This window comes from Petaurus breviceps, unplaced genomic scaffold (genome assembly GCF_028583685.1).
Source record: "Petaurus breviceps papuanus isolate PSGF00001 unplaced genomic scaffold, PetGlider_PUasm1.0 190, whole genome shotgun sequence".
Lineage (NCBI taxonomy): Eukaryota > Metazoa > Chordata > Mammalia > Diprotodontia > Petauridae > Petaurus > Petaurus breviceps.
Genome location: NW_027185810.1, coordinates 2,292,398 through 2,312,291, shown reverse-complemented (window position 1 = coordinate 2,312,291; position 19,894 = coordinate 2,292,398). Strand labels below are relative to the sequence as shown.

Sequence of the window (19,894 nt, the reverse complement as noted above, 5' to 3'; positions counted from 1 at the left end):
AGACACATGGTGTACACATAAGTATATTAATATATTGCATGTTTTATGTGCCTGTAAACTCATACATGTATGAATACACAACAGCAGAAGTTACCAAATGCTTAGTACATATAATTTACTCAATTCAAATGAATCATGGAAAAAGACAAAAGAGATGATTCATACAAGAAACTTATAATCTTCTAAGAATGAGCTGTAGACTTGACAAACATATAGGAAAAAACACAAGAACAAATGCAAATGCAAACTAGCTTAATGCAAACTATGCACCCAGTTGTTAAAAGGGTGGGAAGCAGTGCAGCCATTAGGGATAGGTGGAATCACCAAGGAAGGGTTTCATAGAATGGGGATTTTAGGATAAAATCACAAGGGCACTAGGACATTTAGTAGAACTGATCATTTTAGTAATAACAGCTGAAATTTATATAATATTTTAAGGTTAACAAAGATAGATAAATAGATAATATACATATGTACTATGCACACTATATAAATCACTTTACACACAAATATATAGCAGTATATATCTTTGTGAATTTTATACATGTATGTATAACATATACGTATATATATCACTGTGTAGCACTTTCATAAGACTATAAGCTTCTTGTGCGTGAGAATCATCTCTCCTATTTCTTTTTCTGTAGCTCTCAGTTGAGTTCAGTAAAACATACATACTTGGCACTCATTAAGTTTTGCTGTCTCCCAACTGACAATAATCCTTACTGAATAGCCTTTTTGCTAATTGAAGGTATAAAAAATAACAGTAACAAGTGCCCAGATGAAAAATTGATTCTATTACTAAGATTTTGACAGAAATGTAGGTGAATTTAATAAACGGCAATTGAGTTTCTATTTATCCAGATAAAACAGAAATGTGACTTAAGAGGACCAGTCTAATTTTTTTTTTAAGCAGTTGGGGTTAAGTAACTTGCTCAAGGTTACATGGCCAGGTGTTTCTGGGCGGGTGCTAAGTGTCTGAGCCCGGATTTGATCCCCAGGTCATCCTGACACTGGGGCCGGTGCTCTTACTCGCTGTGCTACCTGGCCGCCCCGAACCAGTCTAATTTTTAAAACTAAGGGCTAGAATTTTGGCACAGAATCCCCACTCAAAACTCTTGGGTCTGAAGTTATCTCAAGAGGCCATTTTACCAAGTGTCCAGTCTCTGAGCAGGTCTGTGTCTAAATAGTTGTCTCTCCTCTTCTCGAGTGTTTTCAAGGGAGAGGATGTTGAAACTTCTATCAGTAGATGTGTCTTTTGATGAACAGCTCATTGTCGGGGAAATCAAACCATCTCTAACTTCTCTCTCATGTGTGCTCTCGGATATACATTGCCCTTATGCTGCCCCGAAGGGGTCTTCCCTGGGCCTGCATTCCCCATCATGCTCCTGTCTTCCACCTCATCACAATTTCTCTGTCCTGTTTCCCATTTCCTTAGTGTCTTGTTCTCTACTTTCTGAAGTGACTGCTCATTATCTGATAAATTAATCTCTGTTAAGGTGTTAAGGACTAATAATGGTTACTGTACTTTCCCTTCCCCTATGGAGTATTTTTATTTTAACAAGGGACTCTTAGAGAACCTTTTTTTATTCCAAAATAACAGTTTGTCTAAAAGTAGAATCTGAGCTGCTGTAGCAAGGGAGTGGGGGAAATTGTTTTTGGACAGACCATGTCTTAGATGCCAATCAGACAATGCCACAGAAACAATTGCATATTCTGGCTATAGGTAAGGCTGCCTCAACCATCTCTCAGACTGACGTAAGGTGACAGAATAGATTAAGTGTTGTCTAAAGGTTTGGGTTTGGAGTCAGAAGACATGGTTCTGAATCAATGTTTTATCATTTAGCAACTTTGTGTTCTTGGGAAAATCAGTTACCCTCTAGGCCTCAGTTTTGTCAATTGTAAAATAGGGATATAATACTTGCCCCCATAAGAGTTATTGCAAAGAACAAAAGAAATGTTTATAAAGTTCTCTGTAACCATGATGGCGTTTATAATTGTCAATATATTATTATTATATGCCCAGCTATATCACTAACACAAAGATTTGACCTTGTAGCTAACATCTTTATGATTTGGTTTTTTTATCTCTAAAATGAAGGCGATAAGTATCTTCTTTACTTATCTAAGAAGAACTTAGGGCATTAGTTTCCATATTAGCCCTTTCCATGAAAAATGCTTATGTAGATAGTAATGGATGGTGAGATTGGAAAGACAAATAAGGTTCAGGTTATGTTGGGCCTTGAGAATGCCAGGTTAATTAATCAATCAATCAACCAACAACCATCTTTTAAGTACTTACTACCTATCAGGCACTATACTAGATGAAATAGTTTGGATCTTATCCTGTAAGTAATGGGGAGTCCTTGATGTTCTTTGAGCTAGGTAGCGGCATGATGAAAAATATATGCTCCTTCAAGATGCTTCTGCATCTTGACTCAGTGATCACTTTCCTAGGACCATATAAACCAGGGTCCTGTGATTTCCTCAGTATGAGAATGATGGACATCTGTCACTACCCACCTGGGTAATACAGGCTTGTTCTTATTTATTGTCTTAGATAAGAAAACAAGTAAAATAGTTTTGTTATTAGGAAGGTGGGTCCCAGATTATGTTACTTTTGACCACTTAACTTGATAAGAGGGACAGGAGAGATATTATTTAACATTCTCAAAGCCACAGTCCCAAGCTAGGGTCTCAAGTCTATGGGTGATACAAGAACTGAGGGCCAGAGTTTAGCCAGTAAAATACTTTGAATTCTTCCACTTTGGTTGCTGTTTTTTGAAGTGTTATCATAATGAATAGAATCTTAGATTTTCAAGTCAAAAGACCTGATTTCAAATCACAACACCACCATTTATTACCTTAGTGACCTCGGGCAAGTCACTCAACATCTTTGGGCTCCAACTTTCTTTATATAAGTTAGGAGGTAGGACTGAATGATCTCTAATGTCCTTTCTAGCTGATCTATTATCCTATTGCTCATGGCCTTCATAATGTGTAACTGTAGGGCACCATGTGAATATAAGCTATTGTTATTAAGTACTTTCTCATTCCTTACCCTTCTTGGCCTTCACAATAGCTTTGTAAGGCAGAAAAGCCAAGTATTATCCCTATTCTTTGATGTGACTCTGGAGTCTTGAAGGCTATGCCCTTTATCCATTGCCATTCCTCAACATAGTCTCTGTCTGGACCTATCAAACTGAGAAGGGTTGATTATACATAAGCACAGAGAGTTTTTTTTTACCTAAGTTAATGGATTCTCATCACTAAGGGGTTAGCCAGTAAATAATGTTTTTCAACCATAGGTATTTGTCCAAAAAAAATCTACCAATGTAAAATGTGTTTCCATAGAGGATATACCCATGCCAATGAAATTATGAACTATTAGATAAAATTTTTATTAAATACTTACTACAAGAATTTATTAAGCACTTATGTAAGTGCCTAGTGCATACTGTGCTACATATAAGGAGTACCAAAAACAAAAACAAAAATTAAAAAAAAAGGAGAGGGGAGAACAGTCTTTGCTCTCAAGGAGATTATACTCTAATAGAGGATTCAATACAAAAAAATCATACATGTGAGATGTTGTTTGTCCTTTGTTCTCAAAGAGGACTGTGACATCAGGGAGATGATGCCATGATTTTCAAGTAAATTGGACTTGAGTGAGGGAGGGTTGTGTGAAGTCATGTAGTGCCAATGCAATATTCACAGCACCAACGGTCACTATAAATATGCCTGCATAGTGCTCAATAGCAAAATATAACAGACTCTCCATACATAAGACAGAAACAAAACATTTATTCAGACACCAGAAAAAAAGAATCCCCAAACCAGTAAGCCAATTCTATCACCGTAGCAAAGAAGTTAATAAGACATAAAAGCACAGGGAGCCACAGCATCCTTTAGCCTTCTCACAAACCTACATTTACTCACAAGCCTAACTGTTTCCCTCAGATATGTCCTCTCCTCCCTCTGGTCTAGCTGCTCTGACTCCCAGCTTCCTGTGAGCTCTGTTCCACCCTTCAGAAAACTCCTCCCAGCACAGGCTCCATGTGATTATATTCAGCCTATTAGGAGACAGGGTATATCTTCAAAGCAGGGGAGGTCTTCAAATTCCCATTACCACTACAAGTCACCACAAGTCACTTTTTCCTCCAGAACCATCTGGGTTCAGTGGCAGGATCAGGACAACTAGAGATGGTCCCTACATGTAAGATAGAGACAGAGTAAATGGAAGATAACTTCAGAGATGCAAGGCATCAGTGGTAGTGACAGAGTGCAGGGGCATGATATAAACATAGCCAGGAGATAGATGTAAAGACTTGGTCCTAGGCAAGATAAGATATAATATCATTTATCATATCTCTTCATCCTAGGTATGCAGTCCAAGGTCCCCTGTGGCAGGGTAGGAAGGAATGATTAAAATAAGGATAATGGCAAGAGTCTAGGCAACGTGGTATATTGAAGTACAGGCCGAAAAAATGAGAATTAGAGAGGATAAATAATTTGCTTAAAGTTACCTAAAGCTAAGATGGGTCAGACCTGGGAACTGAATCCCCTTCTTTGTACTTTGAATGATAGGCATGCTTTATAAATCTTTACATTATTATTTCTTACTGATATGCCCTGCTGATTTAGGGCAGCTTGATGGTGCAGTGAGTGAATAGAGTGCAGGGCTTGGAAGTCATGAGGACCTGAGTTCAAATCTAATATCAGATACTTACTAGCTATGTGACCCAGGGCCAGTCACTTAACCCTCTTTGTCTCAGTTTCCGCATCCATAAAATGAACTGGAGAAGGAAAAGGCAAACCACTCTAGCATCACTGCCAAGAAAACCCCAAATGGAATCACAAAGAGTTGGGCAAGACTAATTGATTAAACAACAACTGATTAGAATTCTGGGGAAAGAGCCACACTCACTTGCTGCACTAAGTATGACTTATCTCTCAGATGTGGAAGTCTTTCCTGGTCCCCCTTAATTCTAGTGCCTTCCTTCTGTGGATCATTTCCAGTTTGTCCTGTATGCAGGTTGTGCGCAGATAGTTGTTTGCAGGTAGTCTTCCCCATTAGTCTGTGAGCTCCTTGAGGATAGGAGCTGTCTTTTTTTTTCTATCTCTAGTGCTTAGCACAATGCTTGGCACATAATGGGCTCTTAATAAATGTTTATTGATTAACCAACTCTAGCAATGTATGTGTTACTACAGTGCATCTGGAACAATTGAAATCCCTTACATATCTCTATACAGCTGAAATGAAGTGAAGGGTTAAAGAATTACATGGAGTTTTTAGTTAACAAATTTTTAGCTCCTCCAGCACCTTTTGAGCGCCTGAATACAATTTATTTGGAAGACACTGAGAAGATCATGTGGCCAGAATGACACTTAATGGAACATTTCACTTATAAGCAGGATCCCAAAGAGCCTTGATCAAAAGACTGAAAACTCTGAGAGATGAACCAATAATTTGGCTTCTACAAACATAACACCTATAGAAATAACCTTTATGTGGGGCAGCTAGGTGGCGCAGTGAGTAGAGCACTGGCCCTGGAGTCAGGAGGACCTGAGTTCAAATGTGGCCTCAGACACTTAACACAAAAACTAGCCATGTGACCTTGGTCAAGTCACTTAACCCCAATTGCCCTACCCTCCCCCTTTCAAAAAAAAAAGCAAAAAAAGAAATAACCTCTACAGGTGGGGTCCTCCCCCTGCCCCAGACAACCTATGTTGGATTCAAAATATTCCATGGATCTTCATTCACTAAAAAACATGCTCATCACTCATGAGCCCCCACTTATGGGTTATTTTTTACTAGTCAGTCAGAGGACACAATTAGTTCAAGGTGAAAAGATTTAATGAAATCTTATAGAGGAAAAATAGCAATAGGCTATTTTCCCCATAAAACTGACATTAGTGGGAAAAATTAACAAATTTAGGGAACATGCATGAAGGAGTATGCACATGAAGGTACAGCTTATACCTCTAATGCTGCAGGGCCACTGTTGAGGTCATTGCACTGTTTCTCTTGGTCTTATGCCCTGCTGGTCTTCTGTGGCCTATAGTCTCTGCCAAGTATATAGTTTGCTGGCATGTGGTTGTGATATGTGGTACAGCTCCCTGTGGTCTTGTGTGTCAGCTGCTTGACCATTTGCTAGATTGTAGGGGAGTTACAATCTACATTAGTGGAAGAAGCACTCACCTTGAAGAAATCATAGACCTCTGAAGCAAGATCAGAATCACACATCATGTGCTTTAACATGATACCAACAAAATCCATCGTCCTACTGTACTGAGAATTTCAATATTTTCTCTGCTTAGATCATGGCAACACCAAAGATTACTTGCCTTCCTTTTCTTCCCTCTGTGCCTTAGTTAATAAATCTGACCCAAATGGTAGAGAAAGCAACCCTGAATAATTTGAATAGCCCTACCTCATTGGCCCCATGGGGACTAGAAGGAAAAAATTGTAGTGGGGAATGACCCGAAATCAACCTGGCAATGGAGACAGAGACTTCCTTGGAGGCATGTGGAGGGTAGGGTAGAATGGATCCCTCACCATTTGGCAGGCTTCTAAGCAAAGTTTTCCTGGCATAGAGGCCTGCCAAGCCTTCTGTTCTAAAGAGGGAAGACACAGCAATCAAGGGAAGGCTTCAGTGTTGAACCATCTGGGTCTAGAGCTCCATTCTACTTTCTGGGCTCATGATGAAAAACTGGACTCCCTAGGAAAGGGAACTATTGATGCTATTTGGGGAGAAAGTCCAAGAGTTATATAAAAAGCCGTGTAGAATTGTAGAGGAACCACTAGGAGAATCTATGTCCAGGGGTTTCTGCTGGGAACCGAGGAGAATTACAAGTAGAAGTTGAGCAAGGAGGAATACCACCACTCAGAAAGGGCAAAGAATGGATAAACCCCTGCCCTTGGGATATGCTATAGGAATTTATAGCTAATGTAGCTTGCTAGGTAGCTAGGTGGCACAGTGAATAGAATGCCAGCCAGACCTGGGGTCAGGAAGACTCATCTTCCTGAGTTCAAGTCCAGCCTAGGATACTTACTAGCTGTGTAACCTTGGGCAAGTCACTTAACCCTGCTTGCCTCAGTTTCCTCATTTGTAAAATGAACTAGAGAAGGAAATGGCAAACTGCTCTGGTATCTTTGCCAAGAAAACCCCAAATAGGGTCACAAAGAGTAGGACATAACTGAACAGGAACGGTAGGGAGGATCTAGAAGGGACACAATGGGAACATCCATTGGTTTGTCATTGTAGGAGAGATGCAGCTAAAAGTTCTATTTGGTGTTTGACAGTAATTGAGGCCATAGGCTTCAAGAGAAGGTGTTTTTTTCTATGGGAACCTCATATGAATTCTATTTGTTTTCATTGATCTGTAAATAGGTTCATCACAGGATTATAGATTTGGAGTTTCATCTATCAGAAAACATCTAATCTATTTTATAGATGAAAGGAAACAAATCCCAGAGAGGTCAATCGATTTGCTCATGATTGCAGGAGTCAAGATTCAAACCCAAGATCTTTGTCCTTAATTAACATACTATTTCCAAAAGAATCTTGTTCTCCTTTGAATTTTGTGACCTGTGTGCTTAGAGGGAGAGTGAAGGAGCAGAAGGCACTTGAGACAGCTCTGAGCTGGGAGTAAGAAGTCTGAATTAGAATCCCACCTCAGACACTTACTAGTGATGTGACCCTGGGCAAATCACTTAACGTCTTTGGGCCTCAGTTTCTTCATTTGTAAAAAGAGTAGGTTCAACTCAGTAACTTCTAAGTTTTCTTGCAACTCTAAAGCCATTGTCTTATGAGCCTATGAGAGTGCTGCACAGTGTGAAATTGTCCAGGTTAGGATAACAAGTCTGAGAAATGATAAATTGCCCCAAATCCACCAGAGCCCTTGGAGCTATATGAGATCTTCTGACACAAGGTTAGCACTAGTAACCTCTCCTGGTTTTTTCTTCCCTATACCTTTTTGTACCCCACCGCAGTCTATAACATGCATCTTTGCAGGGAGAATGAATCACAGGTTGCTGGGAAACACCACTGAAAACAAACATAAGGCTGAGCCCACAAAGTGAATGGGCCAGGTACAAATACTTTTCCTTAGGGTTTTTAACAAGAGAATTCCAATGGTGGGATTCCATCTTATATTTTTCTATAAACAAAACTCACGCCTTGGCTCGTGGCAAGTTTCACTCTGAGTAGATAACCTGAAACCAATGCAGAAGAGTGTCTTGTAAAATTTACATGATAAGGAAGAATGTAATTTTATTTTCAGTCTCCAGTTAAAAAAAAATATTATCCTTCCAGCAATGGTATGGAAACAGACTATCTGTTAGAGAATTAGAATAAGGAGAAATGAAAAGTCAGCAGCCAGAATTAAAGTCCTCACTGCATTTTTCCAAAGCATGGTGGTCAGGGGAATGCTAACTAGATTCCACTGGGAAAGGGTTGGCTTCAATTCCAATAAACTGAGATGAATGAACTAGAGTAACTCAAAATCGGTAACAATGCTTCGCCAGACTAAATTACCTCGAGATTGACATTGGAAGTCTGGGAGATCATTTGGAAACAGCTTTTGACTGAGAAATTTGAAATCTTCCCACTAATAGGCTGACATTCATAAGGAAAGAGAAGTCTGAGATACTCAAGTTAAGGCTTATGATCATCAGGTTTTGGGTTTTTTTTTTTTTCACCAAGCACTCAATAATCTCTAAGGGTTCTTCCAGACCTATACCCTTATAGTTCTATGAAATAGTGTTTGTTTCAATAGGGAAGCTGTGTTTATCAAGGCGAAAACATTGAGTGGGGACACCAAGGTGTTTGGGGAAAGATTTGGTGACAGTATGTATACCTGCTGGAGTCATATGAGGTAAATGTCACATGTAGAGTTTGTATGTGTGTATATATATATATAGCATGTGCCAATGGATAACAATTTATACATAAAATATTTGTTTTGGGAGATAGGAAGACTGGGGCATGAAAAAACTGACAAGGACTGCTTAGTCTGTCATGTCGCCTAAATTTGGCAGCATAATTTCTGGGCTTAATACACTGAGTCCAGTAGTAAGGGCTATGCCCTTCCCCCAAATACCACTCTCTCTTTGTCTCATACATTTCCAACCAGTTTGCTCTGGTTAAATCTCAGAATATCTCCAGATAAAGGTAACAGGTCCCTAGATCCAAGATAATAATGTACAAGATAGCCTTTATTCCATCCCATAGAAAATCTCTGTTTCGGTGCCAAGCCTGTTCATTGTTACATAGTGTTCAGTTCAGTTTGGGCTTTTGTTATTGTGGTGGTTGTGATTGTTCTTTTTATTTACATTAGGGTAGTCATCAAGTGTATTATTTTCCAGGGTTCTGCTTACTTCACTTTGCATCAATTAGTATGTCTTCTCACGACTCCCTGTGGTCTCCTTAATTTCTTTTTTTTTTTTTTTTGCTTTTTGGAGGGCAATTGGGGTTAAGTGACTTGCCCAACGTCACATGGCTAGTTTTTAGTTAGTTAAGGCCAGATTTTAACTCAGGTCCTCCTGACTCCAGGGCTGGTGCTGTATTCACTGCACCACCTAGCCACCCCATCTCCTTAATTTCTTACAGTAAAATAGTATTCTTTTACATTGATTATAATTTTTTAGCCACTCAAGAATCAATAGGAGCCTACTTTGTGACACCACCTAAAAGTATTGCTATGAACATTTTCATATACATTGGACTTTTTTAGCTTTTTCTTTCTTATCTCTAATGTGATGGGATTGGGCTGGATAGTGTCAGAATCCCCTTGCATCTCTAATCAGCCAATCAGTAAAGATTTATTAAACATCAACTGTGTGCCAGGCTCTGTGCTAAGCACTGGGTATACAAAAAAAGGCAAAAGACCTCCATGCTCCAATGGTCATGTCTATGTATCAGTTTATTCTTCCTCAAAATGAAGGGGATTGGATCGGAGGACCCAAGAAGCAAGGCTACTGAAAAAGAGAGGAGAGGCAGCATGGGTCAGGTAGATAGATATAGGAGCCCTAGGGAGGGCAGTACCCCTACCCCCGCCCCAGACCACCATTCCTGCTTCCAGCCCAGCCCCCGAGCCATCATCCAAGGAAGCACCTCCAGTGAAGAAGGGGTCAGTCATTGCCTTCAACTGCCAACCAGCTGCCACAGACAGAGCAAGCCAGCCAGCCTAGCTGAGACAGTATTCTCACCCTAAGGGAGAGACAGGAGGCAGTGGGTACCAGGGGCTACAGCCCCAGCTACTAAGGACCCAGAAAATAGTAGTTCTTGCCCCCAAATCCTTGGCATTATCAAATCATTCATCAGAAAGTGATATGATTTTGTTGGTGGAAATGAAATTAAAGAAGAGGAATTAACATGTGCTTTCTTGCTACATCCTAAGCATCATGGGACTTTTCCATCTGATTTGCAATTGAAACCTTCTGTATTCTCCCCCACTAGAATGTAAGCTTCCTGAGAGTAGGGGCTTTCATTTCTGTCTGTATTCCCCAGTAAATTCTTGGTAAATTCTTCATTTGCTCATTTATTCACTCCAAATCTCTGTTCCTGCAATTATGAGCCTATTCATGGTTGCTAGTTGGAGGTTACTAACCCTTATGACTTTGAGATTTCTAAAGATTCTGCTATTTGTCACTCTGCTTCCCCACCTTGCAAAGGGCACACTGCCTTTTCAGAAAACTCTCTGGCTCTGACTCTCGCTGTTGTATGGACATCAAGCTTGTTTGTGGACTGCCCTTGCTTCCCAGCATTCCACAGCTCAGTTTCATTGCTTGAGGTCCTGAGCCAATACTAATAAGGTACAGTAGGAAAAACAGCTGGAAAGAGCCTTTTGTCTCTCCTGCAAAACTGAGCAGAAGCCAGCTGGTGTGGCTGCCATGGAGACTCCAGCTTAAGGTGAAAAGGTGGTCAGTCTCTGACTCCCTTTGCAGCCTACATTGCTATCCAGTAGATACTAATGGTAGGAATGTCTTAGAGCAGCAATCATCCTCTGGGTACAATCAGCATACTATTAGGTAATTCAGCTTAAGGAAAATTCAGGAGGGCCCCTGCAGTCTGAAAGTATTTCTCTATGGGAGATTACTTTCTTCTGGAAGTTGGCCAGGGAGCTGAAGGGAAGCTCTAGGAACTAAGATTACTTTGGCTGGGGAAGAATGGAGAAACATACTCCTACATCTCTCATTTCCCTGTTCTTTTTTTGCTAATAAAAAAGAACATTTTAAAGGTATTTCATACTGTTTAAATCAATACGACAAAAATGTACTTCTCAATAAAATCAGGTAACTTTCTGAAAAAAAAAGTGATCACCACTTAAAGGGGCAGAAGATTAAGAAAAAGAAAGCTTTTCTCCCCTGCTCTTGTACCTTATTCCAGAATCGCTTTTTCTGTACTTTCAGCAGTGAACTTAATAAAGATTGATATCAGCAACACATTCTGTCAACTTCCATGCTGCAAAACTTAGTCACTGTGCAAAATGGACCAGGGAAAATAAATAACCCAAGGAATGATGGAGTGTGTAAATATTGATGTGGACAGCCCAGGAAGTTGGATGAAGCAAAGGCAGCTTGGTAAAATTAAGTTCCCACTTCAATGCAGCATACATTTATTAAGTGCCTACTGGGTGCAGAATCCTTAACTAGGTGCTGGGAAAGAACAAAAGTCAAGTCAACAATTATATAAAAGGTTAATTAGCACATGGTTTCTGCCCTCCTGGAGCTCACCATTTATTGAGGAATATGAAACTGTAATGTATTCATCTTGTGTTATATTAGTTATTTATGACTTTGCACAGCTCTTTCTCACTCAAATCCAGTTCACATGTAAACCAAGACATCACACTTGTGATGTCATTGGTCCTTTTCCAGAATAAAGGACAAATGACAACAGGTTATTGAGAAGTATGATCAAAGTACCTCTCGATGAGACCTAAGGGAAATAAAAGGGGAAGAGAGGATAATTACCAACCCAGGGCTTCAGGGAAGGCTTTATGGGGAAAGGGGCATTTAAGTTGGTCTTTAAGGTATAGGAAAGAATTCAACAGATAAAGGAGGGAGAGTGAGAACATTCCAGACATAAAGGACAGTACGAGCAAAGGCATGCAGACAGAAATGTTCCTGTGGTGCTGCCAAACCTAGGGTTCCTGTACGTTTGGGGATCTCAAAAGCTCGAAAGCTCCCAGCATAGTCACTGGTTCTTAATAGTTTGGCAGTGTACTGAATACAAAGGGGGATTTCTCGCTATGATGTAGGCTCTCTGGTAGCTTGGTGTGATGGAGAGAATTCTGGACTTGGAGTGAGGATGATTTGGCTTTTAAGTTCTATCTCTGATGCTTAAGAGCTATGTGGCCACAAGAAAGAAAGAAACAAGCATTTATTAAGTGCCTACTATGGGCCAGACAATCTCATTTGAGTCTAATGACAACTCTGGAAGTAAAGGCTATTATTATCCTCACTTTTTACAGTTGAGGAAACTGAGGCAAACAGCAAATAAATATCTAAGACTGGATTTGAAATCAAATCTTACTGACTCCAGACCCAGTGCTCTATGCACTGTATCACCTGGTTGTCTCCATGGAACTTAATTTAATGGAATGTCACAGACTCAGTTTCCTCATGAGTAAAATGAGGATAAAAATATCTGCATTACCTTGTTATTAAGATCAAATGAGTAAACTCCTTGAGAGCAGAGACTATATTATTTTTGTCTTTCTGTCCCCAGTGCCTAGTTCATTTAAGAAATAAGGGGTAAAGAGAGAATTGAACCTGTGACTTCATTAGTAAAAAGGACTCCTGAGGAGGAAATTCTCTATACCAATAGTTGCTCTGAAACATGGTCTTTTTTAAAAATATATTTTATTTTTTCCAATTACATTTTAACATTCATTTAAAATTTTTCTTGAATTTCAAATTTTTCTTCTTCCTTTCCTCCCCTCAGCCCTTTCCTCTCTCCCGTCCCCCTCCCTAAGATGATAAATAATTTGATATAGGTTATATATGTGCAATAATGTAAAACATATTTCTATATTACTTATTTTGTAAAGAAAAAGCAAACCAAAAGAAAAAAAAACATGAAAAAAAATAAAGCGAAAAGACTATGCTTCAATTTGTATTTTGACTCCATCGGTTCTTTGTTTGGATGTGGAGAGTATTTTTTCTCATGAATCCTTTGGAATTGTCTTGGATCATTGCATTGCTGAGAATAACTAAGATATTTATAGCTGATCATTGAACAATGTTGCTGTTACTGTGTCTAATGTTCTGGTTCTGCTCACTTCACTTTACATGAGTTCATGAAAGTCTTCCCAGGTTTTTCTGAAATCTGCCTGCTCGTCATGAAACATACAGTCTAAAAGAATTGTCTGGAAGATGTAAATGTTCCAGGCAACATAAATGGAAGGTTAACTTTCAGGCAAGTTAATTTCACTTTGTCAGGGTAACCTGGCTAGTATGCAAAAGAAGTGTTTATTGAACTGGGGTCATTCTGACTTTGTGGCCTGCTCTCTAATTATTATGCATTTTTCCTGACACATGAAAGATGTTTAATAATTAGTTGTTGAATGAATGAGTAACCATATAAATTTAACCATACAAATGCTAACTTTTATTATTTTCTCACATTCTTTTTGGTAAACAGATGGGTATACTGACATAAGTCTACATCCTAAAGATCCCCCAAATTTTAGAGAATTAGTTGTCCTCTTGTTTTGTAAAATGAAAAAAATAAACAGATTTCTAATGTAGAATTTCCCATGATAGTATTCTAGTCCCAAAGGGCTACTTGGTTGATATACATATCTATGAGGTATAGAGAAGATGACTACAAATATATTTGATGAAGAGACTAGAAGTCAATGGTATCCTATCAGTCAGCTCCTGTCTTACGTCCTTTGGCTTCACCATCCTCAGAAGATACTTAACTTGGGAATGAAACATTTTAAAATTAATTTTCTTACTTTCTAAACTTCCTGTTACTAGAGGGAATGAAATATAATAACACATAAGTAGATATTTCACCAAATTGTTTCCTTTATCTATTAAGCCTATTGTTCTGAAGAATTCCCATATCCTCCATTTCTGGGTAGAAGTTAAAAGATTTTCCATGAGGTGTGTGGTACTAAATTAATGTATGTTATAAGGCTAAGGCAGCATGGTGTTAATTTTTTTTAATAATTAGCATATATTTTCTATTCCCACTGCCCCCAATCCCATTTTTTAAAAAAGAAAAACAATTCTTGTAACAAACATCCTTGTAGTAAAACAAACTCTCATGTTGGCCATGTCCAAAAATGTATATCTCATTCTACATCTTTAGTTTATCACCTCTCTATCAGGCTATGGGTCACATGCTTCATTATTAATGCCCTGCAATTATGGTTGGTTATTACACTGAGCAGAATTTTTAAGTCTTTCTAAGTTGTTTGTCGTTACAATGTTGCTGTTTTTAGACATATTGTCCTCTTGGTTCTGCTCATTTCAATAGGCCTCAGTTCACACAAGCCTTCCTGGGTCTCTTTGAAAACATCATTTTGATAATTTCTTGCAGAACAATAGCATTACAATCCATTCATATGTTGTAACTTTTTCAGCCATTCCCCAAATGATGAGAATCATCTCAGTTTTTCATTCTTTGCCACCATAGAAAGAACTGCTATAGATATTTTTGAACCTATGGGCCCTTTTCCTCTATCTTTGATTTCTTTGGGTCATAGATCTAGTAGCAATATCACTGGGACAAAGGATCTTTTGTAGCACAGTCCCAAATTGCTTTTCAAAATGGCATTACTAATTCACAGTTCTACCAACTGTGCACCATGATATTGAGGAAAATGCCTGCACCTGATGTCAAGTAGAAGCTCTGCCCACTAATTAGCTGCATGACTTTAGGCAAGTCATTTTTATCTCTTTGAATCTCTCTTTTCTCATCTATAAAATGAGGTTTGACAAATGAAACAGTCCAGTATAATGGAAAACCTACTAGATTTGGAGTCAGAATTCCTGGGTTTGAATTCTAGCTTTTCTAATTATTATCAGTGATCTCGAGACATTCATTCAATGAATCAATAAAAATTTATTAATTATGCCTACTATGTGCCAGGAACTACTTTAATACAAAAAAGGCAAAAGACAGTCCCTGCCCTCAAGGATCTTACAATGGGCTTACAATTGATTTTACTTTTTAGTTTTGCTATTTTCAGTGAGGGGGATAGACTTAATAATCTGAGGTTTCCTTCCAGTTTCATCCTAAAATGCTCCTCAAGCTTTCTGCAAACTTGTTCTTGCTACTATTTCTTGCTGCTTTCAGAGGAAATAATTACCATCATCTTCCACCATCTGTTTGACAGTTATGAGGCAGTTTCTCTTCTTTCTTGATTTACACTGGCTAACCTCTTCAGAAATGGTGATGATCTGTGTTGAAATCTGTTCTTTTATCCATTCCTCATTTTTCTCTGTCCACAGCTTATTTAAATAGGTCAGGTGGGAGCTGCCTCAGTCCCAAATTAGTTTTACTCTTCAAATCAATTAATTTTTGTCTGTTTGCCTATAATAAACTTCATTTTTCGTAAGATTATTTGGAGCTCACCATGTTCAGCACATTTCAACTCTCTTCTTTTAAAAATTTTAATTTTCTTTTTTTATTAGAAACTTAAAAATCACCAACACGGCATGACAATTTCAAAAGAAAAATAAGAAGGAAAATGGCTTGTATATAAACCATGAACTTATGTTACATAATTTTTAAAGTATTCATTTGATTTAACACAATAATAACAGAATTGGCCTACTAGTTTGTGTCCTCTTCTGAGCTCCTTTTTTGTTTTCTTCTAGGTATTTTAAAAACTTTTTTTATTAGTGCTCTTTTCTTTCTTTCATTTTCTTTTATTACTTTAGCTCTTTCTTTCTTTTGCCTCTCTCTGCTCATCAATTCGTTCCTCATCCCCACAAAAGATGCCCTTGCTTTTCAACACACTGATCATTTTAGAAAATGTAGGTCTCATTCTGTACCTCCAGTCCACCATTTTTCTTCCAAAAGGTAAGTGGTATCCTTCATCATCAGTCTTCTGAGGTCCTCATTGATCACTGAATCGATCATAGTTCTTTAGTTTTTCAAACCTCTCTTCCTTAATGTGATTGGGGTTGTAGTATAAATTATTCTTTCTCCAAATATTCCTGGATTTCTCTGAATTTGTCATTTTTGTCATTTCTTACAGAGCAAAGGTATTCCATTCCCTCCATACTTCAATTTGTTCATCCATTTTCTTAAATGAACCTCTCTGTACTTAGATATGCTGATCATAAGAAGAAGACCTAATCTCTTGCTAAGACCCTACTACAAGCCTTTCCAGCTTGATAAAACCTGACAGAGTTTGCCCTTCAGTGACACAGCCTTCAAGAACCCGGTTACCCATACATCCCAATCAAAGTATTAAAACGTGTCAAAAAAAATTATGAGCAATATGGAGTATAGGGTTCTTTTTTTTATAAGCAAAGCTATTCTAATCTTAAAATATAATAATTATTTATAGGGTATTTTTGAGGAATTGCTCCAATAATATATGTTTTTCACTGATATGCCTCAATCCTGCACCATGATATAACAAAAAATATACAAAAATTCGAGGCATATTTCCTTTGTATGATGACAGTAAGCTCCTCAACCTCTCTAAACCTCATTTGCTTTATTTGTTTCTGATGCACCCCCTCCCTCATGTTACATATGAAATAAGAACTATAGCACTAGGGTAACAGGGACTTGATCCGGGAGCTCCTGGTCAAGTGAATCCTATGTGGTCTGCCCCCTTCAACTCCCCCCAGCCCCTTGTCCCAAACCACTTTACTAATTTATTGGATGTAAAGGATAGTGCCAGAAAAAATGAAATGTTCATATTTTGCCCTTTTAGAACTTTAAATGTTTACATTCACAGTTTATATTGGATGTGAAACTGGAGTGGTTGACACCCTGAGTGACTTATTGGAATATTTAAATAGTACAAAATGAGAGTGCAGGGGAGAGAGAACTAGGCTTGGAGCCAGGATGACTTGAGTTCAAATCTGGCCTCAGATATTTCTTAGCTGTGTGGCCTTGGTCAAGTCACTTAACCTTTGTTTTCCTCAGTTTTCTCAACTGTAAAATGGGGATAATAATAGCACCTACCTCCCAGAGTTATTGTGAAGATTAAATGAAATAATGCTTGTAAAGTGCTTAGAGCAGTGCCTGGCACATAGCAGCCTCTATATAAATGCTAGCCATTATTATTATTATTATTATATGCAAAGGAATGTGTGAAGGAACTCCTTAATCAACATTATGGGACTAAAGGACGGCTAGCTGTTGGCTGGTTAAAACATTATCCATGCCTCTTATGACCTAAAAAGGCATCCTAGCTATCTCTGCAGTCATATAATAGAGTTATCACTGGCAGTTGCAAAGACAGTTAGCAATGGAGGGAGAACGCAGCTCTTTAGAGGGAATTGTTTGTTTCTCTCCTGTACTTTTTCCAAGATATCCCAAGTAGGAAGGGATTTCTCTCTCTTCCTTTTCCCAGCCTCACTTTACCAATGGCAATGGCAATCTCATCTGACAGTGGAGCAACTCATTCATAGAAGAGGTTGAACCCAGAAAAAATCAGATCCAGAGAGTCCAGGTGCAGAGTTGAGCAAAGAGGATCCCAGGAGCGTGGCACCATGAGAAAAGACATTGACTCTCTGAAGTCCTGGAGGTAGGAGTTGGCCTGGATATGTTTGTTCCCTACATTTGTCCTTCTCTATTATAATAATTTGTGTGTGTACTCACTCTTCCTACACAGTAGACAACTAGTAAATTGATAAATGGAAGAATGAACAAATATACATACTTGATGTGGTAAGTCAGATTCTTTACCTGTATTTTTTAGAACATATGCCCATAACAATGGATATTCATATAGGTACACACATTTATATGCACATATACATACCTACACATACATATGCATATATGCCCATACTTGCACATCTGCATTGCTGAATTGATATATGTATTATATTTATGAGTACATGTATATTTATATATATTTTTAAAGCCTAGGTTACCTCAAAACTTTCTTTCATTGCTGTTTTGTTTCCTAAATTCATTCCAGAATTTCCCCTAGCTAAGATTAAGAAGTTAAATATAAGTTATTATACCCTTGCAATTTTAACACCTTTGTTCTGGGATGACTTTTTAAAAATTCTTGACAATTCTCTCATTTGAAAGGCAATCCTCTCAACAATTCCCTGGCGGTAGTTATTTTATGGGACCTGAGTAGAAATGTGCAAACTTCATACCGAGTTTCCATAATATTTGTGAGGGAGTATGGATGTATAGATGTGTATGTGTATGTTGCCCTTCTTTCGCACATTAGTTATTTAATCACAGTTACTGAAGGAAACAGTTTCTTGGCTATATCCCCAAGAAAATCTCTTTTGGTAAGATAGTATTCATCTCCCATAACTTGCAGAGTGGTAATTAAGATAAATAAATAAATAACTGGCCTTCTTCCCTCCTTGGTAACCACCCTAACAACACCTATTAATTATGCTAGAATTTTCTAAATACACTTAAATCAATATTGCCAGTAGTATAGTTTTCTGCATTTGTTCAGGCAATGTCAGAAAACAGCAAGATTTTCCCCAAAGTCTTCCTTACCAATGTCTTAAGATTTCAGTAAAAGTCTACAGGTAAGTATCAGATGTACCCATTTCTTCCAATAGAATATGTTCTCTTTGAAAATAGTAACAAATTGGGGTGGCCAGGTGGTGCAGTAAGAGCACCGGCCCCAGAGTCGGGAGACCCGAGATCGGTTCCAGCCTCAGATACTAGGCACCTACACAAAAATAATAACTGGCCATGTAACCTTGAGGAAGTTACTTAACCTCAATGGCTTAAAAAAAAGTGACAAATTTCGTTTTTTGTGGCTTTTTTCCTTCGAATCCCCAGCTCCTATTGCAGCATCTAACACATAGTAAATATTTAATAAACGCTTTTTGAGTTAATGAATGAATGAATGGCTAGAGGGAAATATTCCCAGTAATTTTGAGGGTTTTTTCCTAATTTAAAAAAAATGAGCCTTCTGTATTTTACTCACCTTTTAGAAATATTCTTCTGTTTTCATACACCTCTTCAAATGAAACATGCTAGTATCATCCATTGATCAAAAGTTAGTCAACATTTATTGAGCACTCACTGTATTCTGTTGGGTGTAGAGTGGTAGGAGTTATGTTTCCATCCCTAACATTCTAAACTGGGCATACACGGCACATACATATGAGCCTAAGAGCAGTTATAAAACATAGTAACCACATAGAAACAGCCTCCTACCCCTAGCAAGTTGCCCACCTGTGTGTCTAGGATGAAGTTTCTAAGCTACCCTCAATACTGTCATTTACTAAAATGAAATCAGTAGCTTCCCTGAAGTTGTCAAAGGCAGAAATCTCATGACCTAAGCAGGGATATGGCCCACATTAGCACCTCCATTCCTAAAGCAACCATCATCTTTAGGATGTTACCTAATCAAGACAATTCTGAGTAGAACTCTAGCATATCAAGGCCTTCTGTCTTGGTAACTATACAGATAACTGTATATGTTGAGGTAATGGATAGTAATATTTAACTGTCCTGAAGTCAACTCATGAAGATGAAGAAAAATTCATGAAGTTTTTCTATTCGCTTTCCTAGTTTCTGTCTCCACTCCATTCCTTGACTACTCAAAACCAACCAGTAGAACAACCAAGAGGAAGATGAGGTATAGGGAAGGCAGGTTATGTAACTTGTAGGTCATACCTCCCTTACCAAGATAGTGAATTTGATGCTGTGGGTAAAACCATCTAGGAAAAAAAATCTTCATTGTCTTTGCTCAC

General features: G+C 38.3%; 1 long non-coding RNA gene across 1 annotated transcript in view; it reads right to left on the bottom strand.

Moving 5' to 3' along the window:
• The window catches only part of LOC138164522 (uncharacterized), a 64,265-nt gene that overhangs the window by 2,933 nt on the left and 41,438 nt on the right, over positions 1–19,894 (bottom strand). The gene's annotated exons all lie outside the window — the stretch shown is intronic.